At 40.5% G+C, this 5,903-nt stretch overlaps 1 non-coding gene across 1 annotated transcript; it reads right to left on the bottom strand.

The window, feature by feature from the left end:
- Nucleotides 1-3,708: 3,708 nt before the first annotated feature.
- LOC112793737 (small nucleolar RNA R71) lies at nucleotides 3,709-3,816 on the bottom strand. The gene has a single exon (XR_003198435.1). It is a non-coding gene; the product is annotated as a small nucleolar RNA R71 (small nucleolar RNA).
- Nucleotides 3,817-5,903: the final 2,087 nt, after the last annotated feature.

The following is a 5,903-nucleotide window of genomic DNA, read 5'->3' as shown; positions in this document are numbered from 1 at the left end:
GTTAATCAAAAAGAAAATGCTATGAAAAGAACAAGAGTGGAGTTATTTCGTGAAGTAGGTTCTGAATGTTTGTGGTAGGATGATTAGTAAGCTAAGTTGGTTCACCAAACAAGGAAAGAAGGCAACTATCTACCCCGAATCCTATGCTTGAAACACATCCTATGAGACTAACTAAATAATAAGATCCCAATAAGAAAAGAGAAAGAGCAATAAAAGTGAAAAGGAAAGAAACACAAAAAGAAACAATGCTAGGCACCAAGGGTTTTAAGATTGAGGCATGTGTCTATGGTGTTCATGTGCAAGGGATATGCTTGGATGAATAAGCTCTTAGGGGTGCCTCATCACTTGGTAACTTGGATTAACTGATCCGGGATTATCAGCTGAAAGTCCACTATCAAGAGTGACCTTTGCTATAGAATACTTAGTAACCCAAAGAGGTGCTGGACACCAAGGTCTCAAGAAAGAACAATAACAAACCATGTGTCTGTGGTGTATATGTATGAGGGAAAGAGACTTGGGGGAGTAAGTCCGTAGGGGTGTCTTAACACCTAGCACCTTGAGCCAACTGGTTCAGGAGTGTTGACTGAAAGCTTATCATAAAGAGTTGTCCTCTTACAGAGCACTTAGCCAAAAGAAGAATGTAATAAACCTTGGAAAAGAAGGAAGGATCAATAATTAAGAAGTCTCAAAGGATGTAATCAAGAGAGTGACCAAGGACTTGATAAAGGCCTGAAACCTAGTAAAGGAAAGAACCTAAGTTGCTATGCATGAAACCCCATAAACCAGGAATTCTACTTCTATATTATCTTCCTGCTCTTTCATTCATTCTTCCTATGTTTCAGTACTTGCTTAGGGACAAGAAAGCTTTAAGTTTGGTGTTGTGATGTCAGGGCATCTAGGCCAGTTTCACTGACATTTTCTTTACTGTTTTAAGGTAGTTTCATGCATTTTCTTAGTGAATAAGGCAAGTTTTGGATGAAAATACACTTATACCTTGATTCAAGCAACTATTGTGAATTTCACATGATTTCATGAGGGTTTTGCTAGAATTGAATGATAAATTGATGATGCATAATCTCATGACTTTGGCTAGAGCATTGATGCACTTTATTTGCTTGATTTTAGGACAAAGGAAGCAAGGAAAAACCACATTAGTACTCACGTTAATCTAGTTAACGTGACCACTAACGTGGAATGGTAAATAGCTTGCAACGTTAAGGAGAAAAGTGATCACCAATAATGCTCGCGAAGCCATCATAAGCCCACGTTAATTGCCACGTTAACTAAGTTAACATGGTAGTTAACGTGGAGACAAAAGAAAGCTCCAATGTTAGTGGTAAACGTGAACACCACTAACGTTCCAAGAATTGGCAATGAGCCACGTTAAGAGTCACGTTAACTTAGTTAACATGAACTCTAACGTGGAAGAGAGGAACAATGCCAACGTTAGTGACACTCACCTTTGTCACTAACGTTGGATCAACTAGCATTGCCCACGTTAGTGGTCATGTTAAGAACACTAACGTGAAAGTTAACGTAGAGCCGAGATTGATGAGCCAATGTTAGTGACACTCACCTTTGTCATTAACATTGGAAGATGGCATTACTACCACGTTAGTGGCCACGTTAACTTAGTTAACATGAGCTCTAACGTGGAGAGTAGGGGCACTTTGACTGTTACTGACAAAGGTAAGTGTCACTAACGCTCTCGAAGGTGAGGCATAACCACGTTAAGAGCGACGTTAGTTACACTAACGTGAACTCTAACGTAGAGACAAAGGGCATAAGGCAATGTTAATGGGAAAAGTGAGTCTCAATAACGCTTGCAAAGGGTTATAAGCCAACGTTATTGGGAAAGGTGAGTTCCAATAACGCTAGCAAAGATTTACAAGGCAACGTTAGTGGTCATGTTAGTGCCACTAACATTGGAGTTAACGTAGGCTATATGGGGTTGGAACGTTAGTGAAAATTGTGATTGCCACTAACGTTCTCGAACCCACAATGTCACTTAACGTTAACTTCACTAACGCCCATGCCTAATTCATACTTCTCTGCAAGCTGGGCCCACTAAAGATTGGAACTGCTTCAACTCAAGATCTAAATCCCACATCCAAGACTTGAAGAACTCACTAGAAGATCAAGAGGAGTAGTATATATAGGAGTAGTTTTGAACTATAGAGAAGCTGGGCACTTTGGAGAATTACTCTCTGTATATTTACTTTTCTGCACTTTTAGCTGGGATGTATTATTTTCTGCCATTTTCCATTTCTAGAGCTATGAACAACTAAACCCCTTTCATTGGGTTAGGGAGCTCTGTTGTAATTTGATGGATCAATTATAGTTTCCATTCTCTTCTTCTTTCTTCTCTTTTGATTTATTAGAAAGCTTTCGATCTTAATTCAATTAGTTAGTTGTCTTGGAAAAGAAACTCTCCATAATTGGATCTCCTCTGAGCCTTGGAAAAGGGATGAGGAGATCATTCTAGAAATGCTTTTTCATGTTGGACCAAATTGGGGTCTGGGCGGATATAGTGACATGTAATCCTCCCAACACTTTGATTTGGAAATACATATGGTATAATCAGTGACCATACTTCATCTCTTCCCATGAGCAATTAAATCAAGGAATTGGGCAATTATTCAAGCTTAGAGAGATTGGATTACCAAGGAATTGGAATCCAATCACCTAAGATTGCCAAGGAGATCAATAGATGCATTGATTGAGGAAGAGATGAAAATGAACTTGATCCGGAGAATACAACATCTCATGAGCCCAATGAATTCCCCATTTCTGATCTTACCCATTCTCTTTATTTTCTGTCATTTATTTTCATGCTCATTACCCCAAATCCCCATTTAAGATTCTGCACTTTATTTTCTGCTATTTACTTTTCCGCCATTTAATTTTCTGCAATTCTCAAACTACACTCTGTTTAGCTCAACTAGCATACTCTTCCAACTAAAGTTGCGTGACCAGTCAATCCCTGTGGGATTCGACCTCACTCTATATTGAGTTTTTACTTGACGACAAATTCGGTATACTTGCCAAAGAAAAATTTGTTGAGAGACAAGTTTTCGTGCATCACTTTTCTTCTTCTACTCACATAAAGGAATCTCTATACTGTGACATAGAGGATTCCTCTTCCTTTTTTGTTCTTTTCTTTTTCATATGAGTAGGAGCAAGGACATGGACATTCTTGTTGAAGTAGATCCTAAACCTGAAAGGGCTCTGAAGAAAAAGCTAAGAGAAGCTAAAGCACAACAATCCAGAGAAAACCTTACAGAGAATCTCGAAAAAGAAAGAGACATGGCCAAACCCAATAACAATGGTGGAGGCGCAAGGAGGACGCTTGGTGATTATACTATACCTACTTCCAATTTTTATGGAAGGAGCATCTCAATCCCTGCCATTGGAGCAAATAATTTTGAGGTGAAGCCTCAACTAGTTGCTCTGATGCAACAGAATTGCAAGTTCTATGGATTTCCATCAGAAGATCCCTATCCGTTTTTAACTGAATTCTTACAGATTTGTGATACGGTTAAGACTAATGGAGTAGATCCTGAAGTCTACAGGCTCATGCTTTTCCCTTTTGCTGTAAGAGATAGGGCTAGAACATGGTTGGACTCACAACTTAAAGATAGCCTGGACTCTTGGGATAAGCTGGTCACGGCCTTCTTTGCCAAGATCTTTCCTCCTCAAAAGCTGAACAAGCTTAGAGTGGATGTTCAGACCTTCAAGCAAAAAGATGGTGAATCCCTCTATGAAGCTTGGGAAAGATACAAGCAGTTGACCAAAAATTGTCCTTCTGACATGCTTTCAGAGTGGACCATTTTGGATATATTCTATGATGGTCTATCTGAGTTCTCTAAGATGTCATTGGACCATTCTGCAGGTGGATCCATTCACCTAAAGAAAACACCTGCAGAAGCTCAAGAACTCATTGACGTGGTTGCAAATAACCAATTTATGTACACCTCTGAGAGGAATCCTGTGAGTAATGGGACACCTCAGAAAAGGGGAGTTCTTGAAATTGATGCTCTGAATGCCATATTGGCTCAGAACAAACTGTTGACTCAACAAGTCAACATGATTTCTCAGAGTCTGAATGGATGGCAACATGCATCCAACAGTACTAAAGAGGCATCTTCTGAAGAAGAAGCTTATGATCCTGAGAACCCTGCAATGGCAGAGGTGAATTACATGGGTGAACCCTATGGAAACACCCATAATTCCTCATGGAGAAATCATCCAAATTTCTCATGGAAGGATCAACAAAAGCCTCAACAAGGCTTTAATAATGGTGGAAGAAATAGGTTTAGCAATGGCAAGCCTTTTCCGTCATCTTCTCAGCAACAGACAGAGAATTCTGAGCAGAGCCCCTCTACCTTAGCAAACATAGTCTCTGATCTATCTAAGGCCACTTTAAATTTCATGAGTGAAACAATATCCTCCATTAGAAATTTGGAGGCACAAGTGGGTCAGTTGAGTAAGAAAATCATTGAAACTCCTCCTAGCACTCTCCCAAGCAATACAGAAGAGAATCCAAAAAGAGAGTGCAAGGCCATTGATATTATCAATATGGCCGAATCCAAAGAGGAAGAGAAGGACGTGAATCCCAGTGAGGAAGACCTCCTGGGATGTCCTCTGAAGAAAAAGGAGTTCCAAACTGAGGAACCTAAGGAATCTGAGGCTCACCTAGAGACCATAGAGATTCCATTGAACCTCCTTTTACCATTCATGAGCTTTGATGAAGGCTCTATGTGACCTGGGGTCAGGCATAAATCTTATGTCACTCTCTGTAATGGAGAAACTAGATATCTTTGAGGTACAGGCTGCCACATTCTTATTAGAGATGGCAGACAAGTCAATAAGACAAGCTTATGGATTGGTAGAGGACGTGTTAGTGAAGGTTAAAGGCCTTTACATCCCTACTGATTTCATAATCTTAGACACTAGGAAGGATGAGGATGAATACATCATCCTTAGAAGACCCTTCCTAGCCACAGCAAAAGCTGTGATTGATGTTAATAGAGGAGAACTAGTCCTTCAATTGAATGGGGACTACCTTGTGTTTAAGGATCAAGGTTATACTTCTGTAAACATGGAAAAGAGGCACGATAAGCTTCTCTCAATATAGAGTCAAACAGAGCCCCCACAATCAAACTCTAAGTTTGGTGTTGGGAGGCCACAACCAAACTCTAAGTTTGGTGTTGAGAAGCCCCCACATTCAAACTCTAAGTTTGGTGTCGGGAGGCCCTAATCATGCTCTGAACATCTGTGAAGCTCCATGAGTGCTCACTGTCAAGCTATTGACATTAAAGAAGCACTTTTTGGGAGGCAACCCAATTTTTATTTATCTATATTTCTATTGTCCTTTTATGTTTTATTAGGTTTATGATGATGTGGAGTCATAAAATAATTGCAAAAATTAAAAACAGAATCAAAAATAGTAGAAGAAACAGCACACCCTGGAGGAAGAGCCTACTGGCGTTTAAACGCCAGTAAGGAGCATATGGCTGGCGTTCAATGCCAGAACAGAGCATGAAGCTGGCGCTGAACGGCAGAAACAAGCAGCAATCTGGCATTTAAATGCTAGGATTACACCCTGAGGAGAGCTGGCGTTAAACGCCAGAAACAAGCATGGAAGTGGCGTTCAACGCTAAAAACATGCTGTAGATTGGCGTTGAATGTCCAAAACAAGCATGGAAGTGGCGTTTAACGCCAGAAACATGTTGCAGTTTGGCGTTAAATGCCAGGATTGCATACAGAGGGCATTTTACACGCCTAAAGGGTGCAGGGATGAGAAATCCTTGACACCTCAGGATCTGTGGACCCCACAACATCACCTCAGGATCTGTGGACCCCACAGGATCCCACCTACCTTCTCCCTCTCTCTCACACCT

The sequence above is a fragment of the Arachis hypogaea genome, chromosome 3 (genome assembly GCF_003086295.3).
Source record: "Arachis hypogaea cultivar Tifrunner chromosome 3, arahy.Tifrunner.gnm2.J5K5, whole genome shotgun sequence".
Classification (NCBI taxonomy): domain Eukaryota; kingdom Viridiplantae; phylum Streptophyta; class Magnoliopsida; order Fabales; family Fabaceae; genus Arachis; species Arachis hypogaea.
Note: the sequence above shows the minus strand (reverse complement) of the source record. Positions and strands in the feature narration are given on the sequence as shown.